This window comes from Protopterus annectens, chromosome 2.part0 (assembly GCF_019279795.1).
Source record: "Protopterus annectens isolate FY-2018-M chromosome 2.part0, PAN1.0, whole genome shotgun sequence".
NCBI lineage: Eukaryota > Metazoa > Chordata > Ceratodontiformes > Protopteridae > Protopterus > Protopterus annectens.
In genome coordinates this window covers 78,329,203-78,355,033 of record NC_056728.1, presented here as the reverse complement: position 1 = coordinate 78,355,033, position 25,831 = coordinate 78,329,203, and the positions used below count along the sequence as shown (strand labels likewise).

The 25,831-nt window shown below is 36.9% G+C and overlaps 1 long non-coding RNA gene across 1 annotated transcript in view; it reads right to left on the bottom strand.

Moving 5' to 3' along the window:
- Positions 1-3,023: 3,023 nt before the first annotated feature.
- The window catches only part of LOC122793704, a 103,316-nt gene continuing 80,508 nt past the window's right edge, over positions 3,024-25,831 (bottom strand). Inside the window, exon 2 of the long non-coding RNA XR_006363510.1 lies at positions 3,024-3,965. This is a non-coding gene — a long non-coding RNA (uncharacterized LOC122793704). The remainder of the gene's footprint in view (positions 3,966-25,831) is intronic.

Sequence of the window (25,831 nt, the reverse complement as noted above, 5' to 3'; positions counted from 1 at the left end):
TGCAAGAAAGATTAATGCATACAAACAGCACATCACTCTGAAAAAAAAAGACCGCAAGTAACTTTAATGTCTGTGGATATGTTTTCTGTGCTACCTATATCTGCAGGTAACCTAAAGCATAATTTTAAGTCTTTACAACCAATTGCAGATATCCTTAACATCTGTAAGTTTTAGCCTGTTTGAGCTCTACAGCTAGTTCCCAAGGAGCTGTCCCACACCTTATCCTGACTCTTCCCCTTTACATTCCTCCATATCAGACATCACTGAACACCTTTTTAAAGTTATATAGTGCATCAGTGCTCTGGGCGTAGAGTTCATGGCCTTCTTATCCTCACTGTTAAGCAATACTCTCACAGGTCTGATGTAAATCTTTCCTATTCCAGCTGCCACCCATGTCCTCATCTTCCCTTCTGTCTAATGTTGTGGGTCATGGTGTTCACAGAATTTCTTTTACCACTAGAATACAATATCTGTATCTGAATCTCAGTGAAATCACTTATGACAGGAATCAGCAATCAATCTCTTATGACAGAAATCAGCAATCAAAGTGATACGACCTTCTGGGGAGGTAAGCAGAGGAAGTACCCAGCCCTAATTCACTCTGCTACTGTCAGTGGGGCACCTTTAAGGAAAGCCTAGAACCTGCCACAGACCATTAGTGAAAGGCCTATATGTGGGCTGTCTTACCATCTGCTGGATCTAAACTGATGAAATCAGTATTCTTTGGACTATTCTACTGAATAGAAAGTCAGCAGACAGAAATAGAATGAAAGGAATTGTATTACATGTTGTGTCATTTATGGCATTGGTTACCTTTGAATTAAAATACAAAAGAAGAAAGAGTAACAGCCCCAGAATGGAGTATACAATGGGCATCACCCTCCAAATAAAATATGGGCTTAATACTTTATGACAAACTAGTTGTCAAGTAGTGGTCTAATTTTACCTAACTTTAAATTAAAAATATCTAACTTAACTGTTAGTTAATTCCATTAGGGAAAAACATTAAGCAGTTTTCTATGTTGTTTTTGTTTGTATTTGTTTTCTGGAGTAGAGCGGTGATCTCCATGGACTTTTTTCAGACTCAGCCCAGGAGTGGTATTTGGTTTAGTGACTTGCTCAGAGTTCACAGTTAGGCAATGTAGGCCCCCTCTCACTGAAGTCTAACTCTGTTAAAAAATGAACCTGAAAGCACTGACTAGGCCCTTACACCGAACCTTTGTATGTGTGGTGGTTATAAACACCTCCATTTGTACAATTCTGACTTGGTGTTACAGTTGTAACTTTTGACTTTTGTCATGGTGTTATTAGAAAAATACATTAGGAATTCCAGAATGAAATCATTAGTTTGTTTTGCTTTCTTGTTCAGAAATGTTTTCCCCTTTTCATGTTATAACAGTATAACTGATCTATAGTTTAATGTGATTTTTTTTTGTAAGTTCAGTTTTCACAATTTCTACTAGAATATATTTCTTTAGGTTTTGTTACAACATGATATCCATGTAAGTACTATGGGAATCTGTAAGAAAACTGAATACCCAGGTACAAAGGCTTGAGCTGTGCATCACTGTGATCAGCTTCAGTGAAAAGCCAGAGAAAGTCCAGTATTCCATTCTTCTCCATATTACAGGTGAGGAAATCATCAAGATATATAAGCTGCTGAGGGTGTGGCCAAGATGCTGACTGAATACCAACAGCTTTCATCAGCTCTGCTAGTTTTTTCATTGCTGACAGGAAATTTCATTTTTTTAAATATTCCTTTCATTTTTTTCAACAAATATTACTAATTTGTCATATCTACTAAAAGAATATCCAAAAACAGAATTATTAAATTTTATAATTTTCTGTCAAAATATCACCTGGAAGTTTTCTGTCTTCAACCTTTAAAATGAGCCACACAAAAGGAACCTCTCAGGATTCTTCACTAAGGAAGGATATACAATTTGTTCTTACCAGCTTACAAGAGCTTTCTCTTAAAATGGATAAAATGGACAACAAAATAGAGAACTTCAAAGAAAACTCTTCTAGACAAATGGGAGCTGATACAAGAAATAGTAAATCAACAAAAAAGTCAGATATCAGGGATAGAAGATGCCTTAAAGAACTTTGAAGGAAGACTGTCAGAAGATGAACACAATCTGGAATTTTTACTGAAACAAAATACCTTGTTGCTTAGAAAAGACTGATGATTTGGAAACCAGTGCCCACAAAAACAATATCAGAATTTTTGGATTACCTGAAGGCATTCAAAATGACAACATGACAAACATTGTAATAACTTGGATACCTAAAACCCTTGATTTCCCAGAAGGTATGTCCTTTGACATAAAACATGTCCATAGATCTTTATCTAAAGCAGCATCTCTTTCAAAGAAGTCAAATCCAATATCTACAATTGTAAATTTTTTCTCTGCACAAGATAAGGATCTCATCCTAAAGACTGCTTGGGCTAAGTCTCCAATAAAATTTCAGGACCAAACAATAAGATTTGACAATGATGTTTCATCAGTAATGATGTCTAGAAGGAAATCTTTTCTACCTTCCACTGCTCTTTCCAGCTAGACTGAAAATATTTCTCACAGATGAAACAAAAATCTTCGAAGACCTGGACAATGCTATTATCATACTTAAAAACAAAAGATGTACTGGATAAAATGGAAGATATGGAATGGAATAACAGTTCGATAAAGAGACAAGCAGAAAGAAATAACTGGCAAACCAGTGAAAAGAAAAAGAAATTAAAAGAAAAATAACTTAATTTATTTATTTGTACTTTTCACCTAATAACCAAATAAGCAATATTGTTCATTTAATACAGCTCAGCAGTTCTAAGTTACATAAAGTAAAGTAGAATCCCAGACTCAACATCTACTAGCAATATACATTGAGGTAATCACAGCTATTTAACATGTATTTCATAACACTATCTGAATATGTTGCAGTTTATATATATATATATATATATATATATATATATATATATATATATATATATAGAGAGAGAGAGAGAGAGAGAGAGTAAGTTTTAAACAAGTGAAAACATACATTTATTCAAATATAAAATCAAAATCTTCTTTCTTTCATCCTTTTCTTTCATAAATAATTTATATAGTTTTTTAACTACTTGCACTTAGATAAAATCATTAGTAGTAAAACCTAATTGGTAGTGATGTACTTAGAATTTAATGAAGTTTCTAGCTTGGTGTATGAGTATGAAATAATGGTAATGTATATGTCTTGTTCACTTTAATTCGCTGCCATTTTGTTTGGCTTCATGGTGTAGATATACAGTGATGAAAGAGTGCAATACAATGGTTCCTTTTCAGGTTTAATAATAATATAACGTTTATAAACATTTAGGAGAAGTGAGCATAGACTGACCTGTAGCTACATTGCTCTTACATTGCAACAAGTCTATGTACCGCACTATGTAGGCCCATCTCACAAAGCAACATTTACAGTTACTGGCATTTCGTGCAACAATGATACATTGCAGCAACTCTATGTACAGGTCTGGATTTAGGTGAAATAGCATCTTTGGCCTACTATCTTCCTCTGTTTTCCCTCCATCTTGGACTCACTATAGCGTGCCTATTACATTTTTCCCTTTGCTCACATTTTGCCTTACTCTTCAGCTTTTTCAAGAAGCCATAACTTCCTATATGCTCTGAAGTGCTTTAAAGTTTTTTTTTCTTTTTACACCATCTTTCATCCAGTGGAGGCTTGAACAGAAATTATGATTAAGGAAAGAAATTATGTTGTTCAGCTTTAGTTTTCCTTGCATCCTTTCAAACCACCTTTCCTGACCAAGTAAGCACAGTAACCACCTTTCCTGACCAAGTAAGCACAGTAATAACCATTAAGGAAAATAACTCAAATAAGCCGAGGCCCAAGAAGTAATAGGGTTATACATGTCCTAGGATGTATTTTGGAGCATTTTCTCAGCCTTTTAATCCAATGGTGACCTAAAAAAAGAAAGAAAAAAAAAAAACATGAGTAAGAAAAAACAATTCAATCTTTTTTTTTTTTTTCTTTCAAGGAAGACATAAGTTGCACCCCAGGCTTAATTTTCAAAGATGACAAAATAGTAGCTCAGAATAAACTAACAATTCAGTTGGTGTCGTCTGGATACACTGGTCCTATCTGGGAACTGCCTGCCTCCCTAAACCCCCCCCCCGTGCGTCCCTCTGGTGTTAGAGTGGGATGTGAGCAGAGGTTCAAATTGCCACAGTCATGTATTTCAATGGACTGCTGACATACATATACATAGCATACCTCCTCACTCCTCAACCCAAACTGTCACAGGCAGCTACCTGTATACATGCCTGAAGTGTGACTGTGAGAAAAGTGAAAAAATAATGATTACAGTATTGTATTCCACTTTGTTGGTCCTAGACAGTACACTACCCCTGCACAAGCTATAGTCATTTTCTTTGTACACCTCTAAGGTCTGTGAAAAAAAGTAAAAGAAACAATGACCACACTGTTGTAAGCCCAAGCACAAGCTATAATAACCTCAAGTGCCCTCATGTGCATACCTCTAAGGTTTGACTGTGATGAAAATTTAAAAAGTAATAACTACTCACCCCTACACACACACATAACCTGCATCAGCTTTCTGTTCACACACATCTGAGCATGGCTGGTTTTAGAATGGGGGCAGATGAGAGGAGAGGCCATTAGCTTTATCCTAACAGGATCATATCACAGCTTTGTTCAGGTTAAAGACCATAGGGAGTGGGGGTCCCCAGATTCTTAGCAGATTTAAGTGTCTGAAATTTCTATAATATATTTAATGCATTACATTTTTTACTGGTACTCAGAAGAATAATGAATGTGCCCTGGCATTACTGGGTGTGTGCACAGATAAAAATCACAGATATTTCACACACACACGTACACATGCACACACACACACACACACACACACACACACACACACACACACACACACACACACACACACACACACACACACACACACACACAAGCATAAGCCATAGCAATACTAGTATTGTACTTATTTCAGCAAACAGCAATACATTATGCACCACAGGTACTGGCACATCAGATCAGTGACTGTTGTTTAGCAGTCATCAAACAGCAGCAGGGGTAAGTCAGTTTTATTTACCTCAGTAAAGAGTGATGCAAACCTGTCACTGTCCCCGATTTAACAGACCTTCCCTGATTTTCCTTGAGCTCTGTCCTTTGTAAAAACTTTGATTTGCTTGTAAATAATTTAGGATTATAGACAATCAATAAATCCAGACATCAGAGTTTTATAGTCATTGTCCAAAAAATGCAAGTTGATGCCAAAGGTGTTATACTATTAAATGAAGTAAACTGGTGAAACAAAACGGAGCCTTTGGAACAGTTCAAAAAGGCTTAAAGTTTATTTTCCAAGTCCACTTAAATACTGACAGAAATAAAAAATAAAGAAAGAACCAAATACTGTCAGTATTTAAGTGGACTTGGAAAATAAACTTTAAGCCTTTTTGAACTGTTCCAAAGTTACTTCATTTCCTGGTTCGTAGAAGTGCTTTGGTGTGTTATACTATTAACTTTTTAAATGAATTAGAGTCAATTTTAAATTTTTTTCCTGATTTTGAGCCTTTATTCTGCTATTATTGGTATTGTGCTGAATTAATCTGCAAAGACGTTGAAAGATGTAGTATCTAGTGTTCTGTCAGTGTTTATAAAACTCCCTGAAAGAGGAAACCATCCCTGAAGAGTGAAGCATCAGCTTTTCTTAAAATCCACAGTTTGCACTGAGATCAGTTACTCTGGGCTGCTGATCTCTCTAATGCTCACCTTGCTTATGTTCATTATCAGCTTTATCCCAACAGGGTCATATCACAGACCTGTTTAGGTTACACAACATAATCAGGAAATGAATACAATTTTTTCTCATTTTTCCCAACCAGCAGCAGCTTTTGTGAGGCCACCACACAGTCAAGGATAATTAAAGGGGCCCCTTTGCAGCCTTGGGTATAGCAAGCACCTAAAGCTGGCTATGTTCTTAATTTTAGTGAAGTGAATGTCAACTAGAAAGGTTTAACTAAGCCAGGGGCATGGTGTTAGTGGTAAAATATTTAATGGAACTGTTGAAGCCTGTTGCTTGATAAAATACTGTTACTATAACCAAAGATATCTTTGAATTTTAACGGCAATACAAATAATAGTTATTATCCAACTGGTTTAATAAGTACACAAGAATGCTGTTCTAGCTTTTGTTTGTTTGACAGACATGTTGCAAAATATCAAGATAAGATAACTTGCTGTTGTTGGGGGCTCCCCAACACCACAGGTTTTGCTGGTGCCTAAAGTCAGCTATGATTGTGCAAAGACACCTCATATTTTCATGCAGGACATAAATTTCATAAAAAGAGTCAGTAATTACTGTTATCAGATATTAAAGAACATAGTATCAGAGCAAAATCATTTAGTATTAAAAAATCTGATGTGTATAAACAAATGCAAAAAAGGAGCTTTCACTGCAGATTTGGAAATATAATTCTCAAAGTGCTGAACATATGTTGAAGTAACATATTGATAACATTTTAGATAAATATTGTGATTTGTTTCATGGTGGCACAGCAGTGCAGCAGGCAGTGCTATCATCCCACAGCAAGAGGTTCTCTGATTTGATTACTATCTGGGGTCCCTTCTGAGTGGAGTCTTCATGTCACCCTCCTCCTCTGTTTGCCCAAGTTTTGTCTGGCTGCTCTGGCTTCCTCCCACATTCCAAAGACATGTGGTAGGTGGATTGGACATACTATATTGGCGATAGTTCTGAGTGCATGCATGTAGCATGGAAGAATGATAGTAGCAGGGCTAGCCAGCTTGCAATCTGAACATTGACTCTAGTTGAGGGTTTCTCTTGATATGACACCCTGACCCATGTTCAAAATGGAAAAAAGGGGGCTGATGCCAATGCTGATTCTAATTTTTTTCAAGAATTGGAATAAGGACATTCTTGCGTTAACATTTCCCCTGATGGAATATAAACGACTCATGCCCTGAGAAGAACTCCAGTTATACCCAGGTAGAGCTATGCAAGAAAAGAAGCACATAAGATTTATAAGTCATACTTAAGCAAGTAGAACTGACCAAATGGGGATATTACATTATAGCCCTTGTGAAGCAAGATGAATTGAAAATATCTGTACAGTCTGATGACTTAAGGAAATGGATTAATTTCACACTTGTGTGTATGTGTGTGTGTGTGTGTGTGTGTGTGTGTGTGTATGTGTGTGTATATATGTATATATATATATATATATATATATATATATATATATATATATATATGTATATGTATATGTATATGTGTATATATATATATATATATATATATATATATATATGTATACATGTGTGTATGTATGTATGTATATATATGTATATATGTGTATACATATATATATATACATATATATATATATGTATATGTGTGTGTGTGTATGTATATATATGTGTATATGTATATATATATGTATGTATGTGTATGTATATATATATATATATATATATATATATATATATATATATATATATATATGTGCATATATGTATATATATATGTGTGCATGTACATACACACACACATAGATATAGACACACAGGCAGATATATATATATATATATATATATATATATATATATATATATATATATATATATATATATATATATATATATATATATATATATATATATATATATCTATCTATCTATCACCTCACCTTACCATGTAATTATGAAATTATTGTAATGTAACTCAAAGTCTTGTTTTATTTACTGTGGAGCTTTTCTCCCCGGGTCTCTGCTGAAAATGGATATGTATCCAGTTGGACTAACCCGGTAAACAAATGTAAAATAAAAAAATAAAATAAATTAAAAAGGAACATTATCCACATTAGATAATTGAAGTTATTGCTGCATCAATGCACAACACTGAGTTTTTCACCATTCTTAATGTTAAAACAAATGGTTCTGGCAAATTAAGTTGCATGAAGCTGTTTCTAAGCTGTCTACATTTAATACACTTTTGGGTAGATATAATGTATAAGATTACCATGTGGAATCTCTTAAGCTCAAGGGGGGACCAAGAGAGTTGTAGCTAAAATGACTGAAAGACTAGATGGCATACCCAATATGCATGATTATATTACATTGTGGGGAGCTATCAAGCAGGATAGTGATTTGTGTCTGGTAAGACTGTTATATATACCAAGGCAAGGAGGTGTGAAGCTACACAAAAGTGCCAGATCTGTGTAACATACTGTGTTTACAAAGCTACTATCCAGAAGTTTGGTGCAAACTTGGCAGCTACATGAGTGAAAGGAAGATTTAGTTGAGATTTGAAAGTCCTCCCAATTACCTCTGTCAGCCAGAAAAACTTAAAACCTTATGTGTAGTATTAATCTGATCTGATGCTACATTCATCTCTGTTTCTCTTGCGTCTCAAATGTTCTTGAATTCTTAATTTGGAAGCTCTATGTTTCTTCAATATAACACATACCACAAACATATCTTACATCCTGCTTGAATAACTACTCACATTTTGCACAGCCCTAATGTTTAAACATGTTTCTCTTTTTTTTTTTTCAGTGTTCAGAAGGTTCAGGACTGAAAGACTAGAACCATTTGCTTTAAATTCACCCTGGGGATTCCACCTGTGTCTCTCTTGGACAGGTGCAATAGGTGCTGATTGTGGAAATAAGGGTAAGAACTTGGCTAGGCTTGCAAGGGCCCAGGGGCCATTAGCCTAGTAACTTCCTATGATCCTATGAACAGTGCCTCCTCACACATACATTTAAATATGGTGCAAAGGTAACCCAGCATTGTACAATTTAATTTGCTCTGCATTACTTGCCTTTTGTTTCTCTGAAAATAACTTTTAACTAAATAACCTGCCAGACATTTGTTTTTTTAAGGTGAGACAGAGTAGTTGTCATAAGGCTATTATTTTTATAAATGCTGAGGATAATCCCTCAGTCATGCAATCAGTTGACATAAACAGCACTGTTTGAAATTATACTCTAAGCTGTATGAATTAATCCCCAGCTCTCCTAGGAACAAAACTGACTTTGACTGATAGCATGTGAGTCCTGAACCTTCTGAACTAGTGAAAAAGAGAAACACATTTTTTAAGAACCGTGACTATTGCAAAGGACATCTTTGACACTGTTATATAAGTTCATCAAGGCAAAGCAACAAGCCCAGATAGTATCAATACTGAACTTTATAAATATTTAGAGGCATAGCCATCACACAGAATTGGTGAACAGGGATGCAGCACATTCATTAAACCTTCCCTTAACACTGTACGCCCTATGCCAAGTAAAGTTAAAGAAAGGAAACTTCTGCTCTAGATCTCTCAAACACAAAATCAAAGCTTGATGGTAACACCCTTGCACAGAGAATCCATTTTTTTCTTTCCATTATCAGTGTTTCTTCTCAGGCAGAATTTATAGAGGAAAACTCACATAATGAATCCAGTCCCTTATTATCAGTGATTGTTGACTTATAAAAAGCCTTCCATTTGATCAAATGAGACTATACAATGGAGCTGATGCAAGTGTCAGTTCTTTCATCTTTCTTTATGCCAGTGACAAGTGTAATGCATAAGTTCTTTTCTACATAACTTTTGGATAATGCAGAAGTCTCTTCTTCCTTCCCTTCCTCACGAGAGGTGCCAAATAGTCACACCCACTGTCTACTGTTTTACTTCTTATAGTAATAATGCCACTTTCGTGAAGGCTCCATACTCATATTAGCATTACAAACTGGAGGCAGTTTGCCATACAGACAAATTATGCTGCTTGATAATGGTTGCTTAGTTTGTGAAAGATATGAATAAGAACACTCTCACTAACCTGGGAATCTTATAGGCACACCAATCTTTTAGTCAATGCATCCAAAAACAGAATTCTTCTCTGAAACCAAGATGTGCAAGGACTGAGTGGCAGGACTCTCAGTTTACCTTTTACCTGAAACAGTTATTCATCCAAATGCTTAGGTATCTGAATGTACCCCTCAGCTTAATGGATGTTATAAAGAAACATTAAAGCCCATTTGGGAATTCCTCAGGGTCCATACACATAAGTAGTGTCAGCTGAATTTATTAGTTCTGGCCACAGTGAATATGATGACAGTATTCTTCTGACCTATGCTTTATTATGGTACTAGGTCAGCACGTCCTCACTCTACCATCATATCCTGGCTGTTACAGATCCTTAAGATAACAAAGCTGGAACAAACTTCCTCTCCAAGTTAAAATGTATCACACTGCCTGCCTTTAAAAAGGAGCTGGACATCCCTGGCTTGGCCTTCCTTGAAAAGGGGAGCAATGCATAGGGGTGGAACTGGCAAGGCAGAAATGGCTTCACAGCTCAGTTACTTTGGCACACCTACGATCCTATGAATATTTATATGGTATGCGAAAAAGAAGAAATTAACAACAGTATTCTACCTGTTCCCACCAAGGAAGGAGACCAGTGTTTCCCTAATCTTTGTGCTTAAATAAACGTCTTCAACAAGTTATAAACCTAAGCACTTTAACCACCACAATTTTTCAGCTGAACTTTGGTTTTCATTAATGTAAAACTATAATAAACAGAAATATTAAAGATTATCTTCCAAATTAAAAAAGGGCAACATTAAGACTGTAATAACTGTAAACTAATCAAACTGTATACATTATGGACAGGAAGACAAAACCCCAGTTCTTTTACATAAGCACACTTAAATTCTCAATGCTTTATATGTAATCTATTCTGTTTTGGTAACCATCTATTCATTATGCCAGTCATTTCTAAGTTTCGCCAAAAATCATTGTTTCTGGTATTGACCTTTAGGATGGATTATTCTGTTTGAAGGAGTATAAGATATATTTCAAATGGTTTCTAAGGGTGTTGTCTATCACTTTTAGTGGAATTGCTCCCTTTGTTTTCCAATGTTTGAACACTTGCAAGAGTGGATAAGCTATTATGTGTCAAAGTACCTCTTATGTATTTACCTTCCACCACCTCTTCCAGGAGTGACACCCAGTATCCAGAATTCCCAGCCTAGATTTATATTAACTTCCAGCACCTTGTTAAACTTCTGCATGAGGTGTTCCAAAATTACCATAATCTTTGAGCAACCCCAAACTATGCCTACATTGTCTGCTTAATTGTCTGCACTTCCAAAAATAGTTTATCTTTATACTCATTCTACACTAAACCAGATCCTCTGTTCTAGGTCATAATATTTTAACTATCATTTTAGTTAATGCAGTGCTGCTCAAGCTTTCTCCTAATGTGTCTGCTTCAGATACTACCCTTCTTGTTCTCACCATCTGGTTTTCCTTAAGCACTTCAAGGCCTCTGCATTACATTCCCAAACATCTTCAAATATCATACCCATCCTGCTAATATTGATGATTCTCCACTTTTGCCTTTGTAAGATTCTCTTTTGACTAACCAGGATCCCTAATGTGTCTTGTCCAGATCTGCTGAGTTTGCACATAGGTGAACCAATCCTGTGGACCAAAACTGAATCAGCCATTACTCTTTTTGAAAGATTACAAGTATGTATAATAAAAATCTCCTACCCTTCCTGGACAGCTGCAATAACTAGAAGTTTGTCTTCATACAAATTCAGAAAGAGTACATTTTAATGAGCACTCAAAAAAAATTAGCAGCCCTGAACAAAGACAGAATTTCTGCACTATCTACTCTTTAGGGATCAGATGTTCTTTTTTTCATATCAAATAAAACTGCTTATTTATTTGATTTAAGCAGACACGCTTAAATGTTAGTTTCTCCCGTGTCAAGCACTTAATGGTGCTCATCTCTCAGAATTGAGTAAGACATAACCCTGGCATAAATTTGTGTCTATCCATCCAGTCATCAAGACTGCCTTAAATGTAGTCAAAGTAATACTTTGTTTGACCAGTAGTGGCAGCTTATCCCACGGGCCGAATTAGGAACTTCTCAATCCAGGAAGTCTTGTTTATTTGCTAGTGTAGATTTAAGTCACAAGTGTGCTTGTTTGTAGGGTCACTTGTTTTGCAAAATTATAGATCATCAAATAACACTGAGTCTCTCGTGGCTTAAAAGTGAGACAGAGGCCACCCTGGATGGCTTAAAAGTGAGACAGAGGCCACCCAGGAGCAGCCTATCAGCTAATGTGTTTAAAGGGAAACTCTACCCTAGAACTAAAAAAACTATTTTTTTCACTCTATCTTTGTTTGCTGGCCTATTTTAACACCTCAAAATCACTCTAAGTGCTTTATTTGTAATTTTAGCCTGTTTTCCACAACATGGCTACCAGTGGGGCTTGATGAATCAACACAATCTTGTTCTCCCTTAACCCTTTCTCTTTCTCATAATACTTTGTATGACTCATGATAGAAATAAGGAAGTAACTTTGAATTCCCATACTACTGACATATAATGGGAGTTGTGAGGGTTACTATTATTGTATTTGACTTCTGTAAAAGGACTGCTTTTTTTCCGTCTCTAAACACCCTCATTTATGTTTGGCTCAGACCTTGTTTTACACTATACTTAGAAGTTATCCAGCTATAGCCAGAAAAGTAACTAAATTGCAGGTCTTTGTTCAGTGTTTTCTTTTGTAGTTCGAGAGGAATTGAGAGTCTCCTCCCTCACACTACTGCAGAGGTGTTAAAACTGTCACGGCACTGAGAGAACTTTGCAGAATCAATTCCTCTTAGACTACAAAAGAAATTTCATTCTTATTTAAAGAAGCAAAATGTAAGTCCTTCTTTAACAACTGAATCATATAAATCCACATAAAAATCCCTATTTTCCACATAAGTTCTGTATCTGTTATACTGTCATTTTAACAGTTTAAAAATTGTACATTTTGTCTGATGATGTTACAGATATACTATGACTACTGTGCATGTAAGTGTAATCATTTAAAAATCTATATTCTGTCCTACAGTAATAGCATTATGCAATGATTTACTATGTGTTATTTTTGATCTGATTAGAAATTTCACATATTTCCAGAAGGATCAATGCTCTACACTAACACCAGTCAACATATACACCAGTCAACAAATATATGTTCACACATCAGATACTTGGAATAAAATAAATATCTATTTCATATATATATATATAGAGAGAGAGAGAGAGATAGAGAGAGAGAGCGAGAAAGAGAATCTATGTAATGAATATATAGGTGGTAATAACAGAATGTGGAATGGTACCTGAGCATAGTCATATCAGATTAACTACATTTAAAATAATAAGGCAGGACAGAAGGATGTGGGAATCATAAAATGCAGTGGAAGAATCTTCATATGTGAAGCCAAGTAATTATTTTCCCTCTGTATGTACAACTACTAAATTCTAACACCGGCAATAGGATTATAGATTATAGAAACTACAAGGCAAGTAGGTGTGAACGTGATGTATACCTTGCCCATTTCTACCTTTAAGATATACCTCTCATTTCCAGGAGAAAAATGTCAGGCCAGGGATACACTTGTGGGTATCCATCCAGTCATCAAGGTTAGTCTTGAAAAAGGTGAGGGAGGTCAATCTGCTTACCATGCATGGGCAGTTTGCTCCAGAGATGGGGCAACCATTAGGCAATGAATCTGTCCCTGCTATCTTTTTTAAATTTTTATCTTGGTAGAGGTTTGTATCCTTTGTTTAAGTGTTTGTTTAGCCATTCATTGGCTGAAGGTATACAAGACCCATTAGGATGAGGTCTTTGATGGCAAAAAATGCCAGGCATAGATCTCAATGTAGGAGTCATTGAGAACATAATGAAGGGATATGGCCTCAAGTCTGTATTGGTAGATAAGGGCTTTTAGGCATTTTTTTTTTCTCTCATTATGAACCTTTGGGGGTCTATCTAGCTTCAGGATAAGTCTTGCTAGGTACCCGCTGAAAGGGGCATTGTGTTCAATAAGTGGTCTACTAAGGGCAGACAACAGAGGAAGAATAACATTCTTTGACCTGGATGATATACTTTTAGGAATGAGGAGTTCATAAAAATGGTGAAATGTCATGTCTACAACTGGGGGGAGGGGAGTTGGCTGTATTGTGGTGAATGTAGCAGTAAAGAATTAGAAAAGTCATGTGTATGTTCAAAGCCATGTAACTGAAATACTCACATGTACTTAAGGAATCATTTGCATATAACACATGTCCTCCACTACAGACGAAATCACCTACAGCCACATTTTACCCTGCCAAGTGGCAAGCCTTGTCACAGCATGCAGTCAGTGATCTCCTATCTAGAGGATGTTGTACACTATAGTAGATGCTCAAAGTGGTTGGTCTGTATAACTCTTCTCCCTATAGCGGGCCATGTAGACTCTGTGCTGCTGCCCACAGCTCCATTCATTAGTGAGTTTGAAATAGAAACACTCAGCATGTTTTTCAGAGATGGGAGGAAACCCACAGAGACACAAAAAACATACAAACTCCAAACAGGCATTGGCCAGAGGTCAGGATCAAACCTTGTATATGGGAGCTGATGACCTTAACCCTTATCCCAACTGGTCTCTTACATGGGTTACTACAACTTAAAATATTTAATCAGAATTTAAATAAAAGCTTTTTCCTTCCCTTTTGATGACTAACCTCAGAAAAAGGAAAAGGAGCAGTAATGTTACACATTTATTCAAAAGAGCAAACAAAAACATTAACATGTGAGCCTGATAATTATACATCTCACTATATCTATATCTATCTACACACACACACACACACACACACACACACACACACACACACACACATTTATATCGTTATCTTCACTACAGGATGTTTAATGCATTGCAGTTACGGGCAACTTTGGTTAGCTCTATGTCAAGGTTTGTAGCATGGAGGTCAGAAAACTATATCTCAGAAAAGAAGAGGTCCGATTATTGAGCCTCATGGTACTACACTGGCCCCTTTCCTACTTTCTGAAGTAGAGTTTCCAGCTTACTTGTGGGAGATGCATCCTTCAGACAATTTGCAATGAATCTTAATCTCTACTTTTAGTTCTTTTAGCCTGTCTAAAATATCAACATGGGGAACAATGTCAAAGGTCTTGGCTAGATTCAGATATGCTGGTGGAGTGAATGGCAACTGCCCACTGTCCTGTGCCTCTCTAACATTTTCAAACACATTGACCAAGCTGAGTAGACATGACCTCCCCTTGACAAAACTAAACTGGTTTGGCTCCAGTTGTATGGGACTTTTAATATCATAGTTTAAGAAGACTGATATGATACATCGCACTGTGCCTTGCAAAGTGGGCTAAATAGGCTGACGGGTCTGTAATTCTCAGGGTCTGTGGTAGAGCATGAGTAGGATCACTGTTATAACCATTTTCAAAATCTCAGGGACATACCATGTGGCTAGGCCCAACTTAAGGATGTGCAGGAAGGGCACAGTGAGACAATTTATGACACTAATAATTAGGTGTCCTGGTACACTGTTTGGGCTTATGGAAGTGTTGCTTTTGGGTTAAGAGAATAGAGCCAGAACATGTTACATAGTGATCTTATGGGGGAATTGAACATTTGTAGAATTTCATTAACTGTTTTTGTGAGTAAAATTAGCATTAAATCTCTCTGCAAGTGTGTTAGCAATGTCTTTAGGGTCATAGTGGGTAATGTCATTTTAAATTAGTTCCTTACGTTACAATTTCCAAATCCAACAAAACAAGAATTTGTATTTATTTTTGGTTTCTGACTGAAGTTTCAGCTCATGTTTAGCTTTGGTCTTTCTGATGATTATTTTTAATTCCTTGCTGGTCTGTTTGATAAAGGTCATGCCTGAAAAGGGCCTTCAGACCAATTCATTACAGATTTAAAACAAATTTGTATGGTTAAAATCCTTGATCTCAGAATTATTAACCTTGTGCCATTGGTTGTGGTCTATCTTAACCAGGGATGGAAAAACTAAAGGCTTGGTACATGTGAATTAATGTTGGTGAGTACTAGGTCCAGAATGTTATGGGCCCTAGTGGACTGGTTAACTATTCTAAGGACTTACTGTTTCCTAGGTCTAGGAATCTCTGAGCATATCCAACTTCAGAGGTGTAGGTACACCAGTTATTTGATGAATAATTGAAATCAGCCAATATAAATGTATATTTGAAAGGGGTACTTCATTAAGTACATTTAAGAATATCTATCATGGTCTGCTAGGGACATAGACAGTGTCTTGTAGCACACTACATTTGTAGTTATCTTTATTAAAGGCATGTTGGAGTTCACTTTAGGATTGCAGTGGATCTGAGCAGAGATGCCATTAAAAGGCTATTGGAATTGAACCCTAGACTTCAAGAACAACTCCCTAATAGAATAGTTCATAGTCCTAATCATCTGCACTAACTGTTAGCCCAACCAAAGTTCTCTGTTCATTTCTGGAGACTTCCTCTTCCTAAGAATATACAAAAGATAAAGTAAAGCTTAGTAGAAGCCAACAGAAAATATGCTATCAGCACCAGAATCCACATAAGGACAAACAAATTGGCATATGTAGTTTTAAAGAACAAAAGACAGATTGTCATAAGGCAATGTATTTCCAATCAGTCTTCCTGTGTGCCATTTGCCATATTTGTTCTTTGTTGGGTGATACCTGGTCACATGAGAGGACTATCCTGGTAGTCATCAGGGTTATTGGCAGCACTATACTCTGTTATCCTGCACCAGCTTATCTTTATCACCTGATTACAAAGTTTTCAGTTTCACTCCATCTATTTCCCCACATTAATGTCTCTGCCACACTATTTATGTGCTCTGATATCCTACTGTCTCTGTCAGATTTCATTTTTGCAGTGAATTTTCATTTATAAGATGATGTACTCATTTTTTCTAGCTATGTGCTCTGTATGTCCCATTATAATTTTATATAAATGATAAACAGACTGTATCATACTTTTTTATATTTATGTTTATTTTTCATGTCTACGGAGCTTTTTTCCCTGGGCCTCCACTGGAAAAAAGGTCTTTGTGACCAGATGGACCTTCCCAGTAAAAAAAGACAGGCAGGCAATCAGTCAGTCTATCAAATCAATCATAGGATCATAAGAGGTTACTAGGCTAACAGCCCTAGAGTCTTTTAAAACCTACCCAATCATGCCCCAAATTTGGCCTATTTACAGGGCCCCACAATGATACCTTCATCACATATGCACGCTTCTGTGTACAAGGCAAAATGCAGCTATTATGCTGTTCTACAACTTAGTGGTTGCATATGGTCTGTGTCTGTCAAGTGAAACATCTGTCTCCCTTGAGTGTCAGTCATTCAGTGGGCTGTGCTCCCTCTTCAAACGTGGGATGATCAGTCCAGCATTTGCCTACCCCCTACAGAAAGTTCCTCCAGTAGATGCCACGCTAATAGATCTTGGAAAGTCAGAGTTTCATGCCACTAATCTATGGAGCTGGTACACATGTTATAACATTTCAGTTATCTTACCAGAATCCTTGGAATCAAAGTGGATAACATTTTATGAAAAAGCTACCTGAAAACAGAACAATACAGTTCTAGAGTTATGCAGTAATAAAATTAAGTTCTGAGGTCAGGCCAAAGGGCAACTATTCTACATAAAACGAAAAAAGAAGATAACTACCTGCAGTAACAATGTTTCAAATCAAAAATAGTAAAAATTGTAATCTCCCAAAAACAAAGTTGACTCGGAAATGGCCAGGCAATCTAGTATATAGGGTAAAAACTTTCTTTATTCCATAAACAGATGTGAGTGCTTTCACAGAGATGCTGCTTTTTCAGATGAAATTCTGAGCTAATTATTTTACCATTTAAATACAACAGACTATTACCAATTATCCAATCAGTAAAAGTTCATTATTATTAAAGAAACAAGACAATTATTTCACATTTTATGCTTGCAAAAGCTGCTTAGGAATGCATATTCAAAATCACAGCAATAAAATACAAACTATATATATATATATATATATATATATATATATATATATATATACATGTATATATATATATATATATATATATATATATATATATATATATATATATATATATATATATATATATATATATATATATATATATATATGAAACAAAAACATAATATCAAAATCTAAAACTTAAAACTATATTATCTGAACAGTATTCTTGCTTTTTAACATAGGTTTGAGTGGGACTATGTCATTTAAACCATGACCACTGTCTCCTCTCAAGCGAACTATCCATTTTGTTTCTAATTCTTCAGTATAAATGAGGTTTGGGAACAAACCAATTTGTTCTCGACATCTTCAGAAAGGGGTTAAATAACTATATTAGTGAAAGCTAAGTGGGTTGGTGAGATAAAGGGTTAAATGGAAGGAGGGATGATTGGGAGGAAATGAGGTAGGGGTGGGGAGGGACTTAAGGGGTTTAGACAAGTGTAGTTGGGTAAGTAATCACATTTTGGCATGAACTTGCTATGGCGAGGTCATGTCCGTGGCAACTCTGTAGGTATTCCAGGAAAGCAGGTATGCCTCAGGTTACTGGTAGATGGGTTGTTTGTGCACAGGGCACAGGGTGCTTTTAGATTTTAGACAAGGGTGGGCCTTCCTGGCATCATGGTTACAGGGAATAACTGGTAGTGAATTTTCTTTATTCCAAAAAAAAATATATATATATATATATATATATATATATATATATATATATATATATATATATATATATATATATATATATATATATATATATATATATATATACATATATATATATATATATATATATATATATATATATATGAAACAAAAACATAATATCAAAATCTAAAACTTAAAACTATATTATCTGAACAGTATTCTTGCTTTTAACATAGGTTTGAGTGGGACTATGTCATTTAAACCATGACCACTGTCTCCTCTCAAACGAACTATCCATTTTGTTTCTAATTCTTCAGTATAAATGAGGTTTGGGAACAAACCAATTTGTTCTGCGACATCTTCAGAAAGGGGTTAAATAACTATATTAGTGAAAGCTAAGTGGGTTGGTGAGATAAAAGGGTTAAATGGAAGGAGGGATGATTGGGAGGAAATGAGGTAGGGGTGGGGAGGGACTTAAGGGGTTTAGACAAGTGTAGTTGGGTAAGTAATCACATTTTGGCATGAACTTGCTATGGCGAGGTCATGTCCGTGACGACCTGTAGGTATTCCAGGAAAGCAGGTATGCCTCAGGTTACTGGTAGATGGGTTGTTTGTGCACAGGGCACAGGGTGCTTTTAGATTTTAGACAAGGGTGGGCCTTCCTGGCATCATGGTTACAGGGAATAACTGGTAGTGAATTTTTCTTTATTCCAAAAAAAAAAAAATATATATATATATATATATATATATATATATATATATATATATATATATATATATATATATATATATATATATATATATATATATATATATATATATATGGGAGCCCTTCATTTGTTCGAACTTTCACCATATGAGCAAACGTTTGAAAGGCTGACAAATGATAGCAGAGATCCCACTACAGTGCAGGACTGGGAGATTCCCCTTTCCTGCACTGTAGTGCAATCTCGGAGTGAGAATATTTAAGTAGCAGGGGGTGTGGGGGTGCAGTGGGGCTTGCCCCCTGCATAACACAGTTTTACTGTGTTTACAGGTAGGTAAATGGTGCTATTTCAGGATGTCGGTCTTTCGGAATGTCGATCACTGGTTGGTCATCTGGACTTTACACTGACTGTTTGAGGTCGAGGGGGTACTATTTGGAGGCATGGAGTGAACTGGTTTAAATGGGTGGTTTAGTACTTGTGTCAGTCGGTTCAATGGTTGAGCCCGGTGCTCCTTTACATTACATGAAGGAAACAATGGGGTTTTTTTTTGTCCCAGGTACATGTTGAGCATTCCATTTAGCTGACTCTCAGTGGCTTTTTGTGGGTCCAAGTAAGTTTCAGTCACAGTTGATGGTGCGCATGTGCAGTGCGGCCCTAAATGTCAGCCAAAGGGGATTAGTAACTTCATGGGCTTCATCAAAAAAAAAAAAAAAAAAAGCTCGGTCTGGTTTTCGTGCAGGGTTGTGCAAAAGTCCAGATTTGTGCCTCATATTTGGTCCTTTTATTCAGATGGAGCATGCCTCTTGGCTGCACAGGTTCATGGTCAAATCAATAGCAACAGTTATGTTACATGCCAAAGTACGTCACGTTATTCTGTCAACTTTGAGTTAAGATTGCAGCTTAGAAAGGAGGTACTGTATAGCTCAATCAAACATCGCAGTTTCTGGCTTTCGACCCTGCCGGAAATTCATGCTAATGCAAGATCTGTTCTTTCAACTTGCTGAGAGTAATGTTCAAAGTTTGTCCTCATGTGTTTCTCCATTTTTCCCCCATTAATTGTGCAGTTAGTAGCACTACAGTAGCATACTTGTTTTGAGGTTTGAGTCAGGGGATTAGTGCAATCACTTGGTGATGCACGTAATAGGGTAAATATTTCTTTTAATTACAGTAGACTTTGTGTGTGTGTGTGTGTGTGTGTGTGTGTGTGTGTGTGTGTGTGTGTGTGTGTGTGTGTGTGTGTGTGTGTGTGTGTGTGGCACTAATGGTCATGGGGGAGGGTTAATGCAGGATACGCTCAATGTATCATTTTTGATCTGCCCTTTGGAAAGTAGCAGCATAGCAGGTAGGAGAGTTGCTTTTCTCTTCATTGACCTGCATTGGGGTTTGGGGTTCCTGTTCTACAGAAATGCATGCTATCACAAGCCTGTTTTTCTAGCCACATGCTAATTTTATAAGAACAGTAATCAAAACGAGTCCATGATTTCTGTGCCTTTGCTCCACCCTCCCTTTTATGTCGGCTTGCTATGTTTGCAGTCATGGGTAGTTAGTTAGAGGCTGGCAAATATCTTTTCTACAGGGGCTGGGCAAATGATTGGTCCGATGAATGTATTGTATCTGGTGAGTCTTGTCTTCGTTGGTGTAGGTGATTACTACACGGGTCTGCGCAGCCTTATTACAATCAGTTTGGCAGCTCTGTACAGGTTTGCTTGGGCAGGGTAAAGTTGCCTTCACTGTTTGGATGCTGTTCTTGGGTTTCTGTTGACAGTCATTGGGCATATATTTCAAATGTGCAGTTTAGCAGAATGTCCAGATTTCTGGCTCATACTTTGGTCTGTTCCTCATAAATTCTGTGGTTTTCTGGCTGATCACAGGATTGAAGTCATTAAGTAATGACATACATTTCAGTTTCAGACTTCAGATCCTTCTGAAAAGGGATGTTAAAACAAGTCTTGTTACGCTAGCAACTTTATAAGCTTATTAGGGTAATATTTAAATACTTTTGGCTGAAGAAGGACTGGGTCTTGTCTGATGCTTTGGTTTGTTGGTAGTGTTGCTTCTGGCTGTTGGTGATTTGCTAGAAGTTGAGGTCGCTAGATGGTGGTGGCAGTGTAGTGTGGAGGTGGCCTGCTTTTTCAAAGAAGAGCAGTTATGGTGTTCCCGAGCTTTCAGGTAACCGCATTTACTGGTTGTGGTCACTGCGCATGCCTGGGTGACATTTTAACCATTGGTGGTGTGTTGGATATCAGTACTGTAAGATGAGGATTGTAAGTAGCTTTTCCCCATGTCAGGTACAATGTCAGCAGATAATGTGCACAAAGCAGTCAGTGTGCACCAACCTGGCAGAAATCCAGTTGGTTGGGGGGGTCATGCTGATTACTTGATTCACTTTGGTAGCCAGAATAAATAACAAAAATTATGTTTAACTATTTTCTCTTGAGTAGGAATGATGGTTTTGGCAATAGTTTATCAATGGCCCTTTTCTTATAGGCAGCATTATGTTCTTTGTAAGGTAGAGGTTACAAGGTAAGGTAGTGGAGGGATTATGTGTTCCAAGTAAGTAGGCCATTAGATCATGGCTTCATAAATGGGCAAAGAGAGGAAGAGAGTAAGAAGAATACTTTGCAGAAGTCATCTGGATGAGGACTGCTTCATTATGTGGGTATAGAATTGGATTGTAGAGCCTTGTTGATGAGTTTTATCTATGATTTTATTGAGGAGTTTCCAACATTTCTGTGGACTGCTTTTGTTGAAGTGTTATTGACACTGATGAATTTGGTCTTGTGACTCCTTATGGTCTTGATAGATGTCTTAAATGGTGTGAATTGTCTTCAGTTGTGAGGCTTTGATGTTGCTTTCAGGTGGCACACTTTAGCTGTATGTCTGACAGGTGTCTAGATATTTGGAAAACCAATTGTTGGTATTACAATTGCAGCATCTTGTCATCATGGCAAAGTGCTTTAAGTATTGATATGACTACAATGTCTGGGTCATTTTGGGGAATTGGGGAGGCTGAAGACAGGTTTTGGTCATGCAATAGTGATATAATTCTTATTTTCTGACTTGGGCTGAAGGTGCTAGCCACAATGGATGGATTAGTCGGCTATATTTAATGGAAATGTAATGATACAATGGTCAATAAAGAAGGGTGGAAGAACACTGATGATGTTGCCTTTGTCAACTTTCGAGGAAGTTGTTTCTGAAATAAGCAATGAAGAAGACAAAAATGGGGAGGTAGTGAAGAAAAAGGGAATGGTATTAGTAAAAAAATGGAAATTTAAAGGTACAAGTACAAAAGAAAAGAAAGGAATCGGATAAAAGGAATAACAGAGTTAATGGGGAGTGGCATAATGGGTAAGATGTCTGACTCTTAGACATAGGGTGCATCATTTGATTTGGGAGGGAAAGTGACTAAGCAGAATGGCTTATTAAGACAGGTAGCCTAGTAATTAGCTACGGACTTATAAGATTATGAATCTAAGGACAAGGAAAACTGAAAATTTTACAGTACTTTTGGTAACTGCGAATATTAAGAATGTAGTGAAAAGAACAGGGATTTGGTAGAGGTAATAAATGTGATGCACAGATAATTATATTAAAAGACCCAAGACTTTAACAAATGAAGAAAATTACAAATTGAGGAACTATGGGGGGGAACGTTAATCTGGAATCTGGGAAATGAGAGATGTTCTGGAATAGTAGTACTCTGTTCAAGTAAAGTTTCAGATGTAACTTTAGTTAAAATGGGAAGAATAGCCGTTATAGATCTAACATGGAAGGAACAGTAATTATAACTCTAAGAAAAGGAAGCTTATTTCATCAGATTTTAGACTATGTAGTGATAAACATGGATATTATAATAACGGGGGTGTGTGTGGCCAAGATGCCAGTCTGCTAGTGACACAGTATTTTAGCTCTGCTTATAATATATTATTCTGACAAGAAGTTTAACTTAATCCTGAAGAAAACTATTCAAAAGTGTGTGAGTAGATGCATAAATACTTAATAGCAGAAGTGGTGATGAAAAGGATTAACTGTTTTATAGAAGGGGTCCTTGGTGATGGTGTTGCTTGATGAGTTTAGTGCTGTTAACCATTAGTTGAGCTACAGGGGTGAGGAGTGCAGGAATAGATTAAGGGTTTTCACGGAACATTATCAGGTGGGGGGCTTTTGCTCTGGTTGCTGCTATTTACAGTTATCAGACTTGGCTAATAGCCAGAAGTGGCAGATTTTTCAAGAGGTTGGGAAGTAGGCAAATGCTGGCAGGAGAACACAGTAGGTTCTTTGCTAACTTTGCTCTTAAATATGGGAATTAAGGGCAGCAGAAATGGGAGGACAGGCAGTTTAAGGGGGTAGGGGGTTTTGGTAGTGAATGCATATTTTCTGATGACTGGGCCAGTGCGCTGTGAGTCATGGTAAGATTGAAAATATGGTGTTTTTTTCTTTTCCTCGTTGCTGGTGGGGGTGCTGCTGTCTATCAACACTTCATGGCATTCATTTTAGTTGGGGGACTATTACACATAAGTTGCTGTTGTACATTCTGCAATGGTTTACCTGGAAATGTCAAGACAGGACATTAATATTGGTTTTCTTCTATTGTGCACAGCGTCTGTGATTTAAACAGTCCTGGTTACCAGTTGATTCAGTGATCGTATGGGGTAATTTGGTAGGTTGATTAAATAAATGATTTAGAGACTATTAAGAGACAGGTTTACTGGGCATATGCTGTGCTGTGTAGGTTTTAGAGGGAAATCAAGAGGTGACCCAGGTAAGGTACATTGATATTTAAGTTATGCTTTTACAGTGATTAGCTGTCACACCTCTGTTATTATAACACAAAGTGAAATGGAACTGAGGGTCGTTGATTCTGTTGCATGTTCTTGCCTTAGCTGGGAAAGGATTGATGGTGGTAAGGTGGTGTGAGGTTGAGGTAGGGGAGCCAGGGCAATTTAGCCGGGGCAGTTTAGGGGCAGGGTGCACTTTGACATTGTCTAATGTCATTAAGAAAGTTTGATTGGTATGCAAAGATTTTAGTGTCAATTCTTTTGCAGGTGGAAGTAGTTGGGGCCTGAAGGAAGTAGTTTTGGAAGGTGATGGAGTTGACAGGGTGGATGATCCTGTTGTTCTGATTATATCAGTTGCAGAAGACGTCTTGCTCACAAGAGTGGTGCAATGGGGCCACAAAGCGCAGTTAACAGAGCGAGCAATGGCTAGTGGCTTGAAGGAAGAGGCGTTAAAGGTAATGTATTCTTTTGGAGTGGATCATCTGGTGTGGTGCAGCAGGGTCACGGGTAATCCTAATTTATTTATGTTCATTAAAGCTCGTTTCAGTGCTGGCATGTCAGGGCTTTTGGTTTTGATGACAGGGATTTAAGTTAGTTTACAGAAGATGGGTACACCAAATAATGTTTGGCTTAACCCTTCCTTTTATAGGGAGTAGGTGGTTGGAAAATTTTGATAGAGATGGGGTACAGCCTGGTCAAGCTGGTTGGGGGAGAAGAGGGACAGGCTTTCCTTCATCTGTTCCCCCTCTGGTGTTTGGATGTTCATTTCAAGGATTTGGGAAAGGAAAGTCAGCAGCTGGAGTATGCTTGCTAAATAAATAAGCAAGCAGAGGTAAGGACGCTGGTTATTTGGTTGGTAGGTAATTCAATAAATGGTTTATGAAGTGAGCTGGGGACACTGCTTCATAGGTAAAGTAAGCGGATGGTAATTCAATAAATGGGATATGAAGTGAGATCTTGGGCGCTGCTTCATAAGTAAAGTAAGCGAGCAGAAGTATGGACATTGCTTACTGGGCAGGATGAGTAGGTAGAATGTCCTGATTAACATTACAAGGATGTTTATGCTGGGCTTAAAATCAACGATATTATGTTCAGTTGCAATTAATAAATGTTGGTTATCAAAGCTATGTTATGGAAGCTTAATAAAGGTCGTCAAATGTTATTCGGTGTGATGTGTTTACTGAAGAGGACCGGGACAATTTCTAATATCTCCACCTCTGATGTTTTCATAAACTTGACCTATTGCTCTAAATTTAAAAACATGAAAATTATCTGTTTCACTAACATGCTTGGCAAGTGCATTTGAAATGCTCCCTTTGCTGATGTGGTAGATATGCTCTTTTATTCTGTCATGAAAAGCCCTGTTTTCCCTATATAGAATTTATTACATTTCTGACAGCATGCTAAATAAACTATATGTGTTGAGGAACGAGTGGACGAAACCGTGAAAATCTAGATTTTATGTTGATCTGGATGTATAAATAAATTTGAGTTATCTATATGCTGACATGCAGTGCATCTACCCACAAGCCCTAGTAATGTTTTCACTGTTTTCATTTCATCTGTCCTTAGGGTAACATAATTGCCACTTCAGTGATCTTATATTTTTATATAAAAAATTGGGTCTACTGTCCACAATCTCTTTATTTCATCGTCTGCTGTAAGAATGTGTCAGTACTTACTAATGATTTCAGTATACACCGTGAGTTATGGGAATAATAAACTGGAACTCTCACTTACTTCTATAT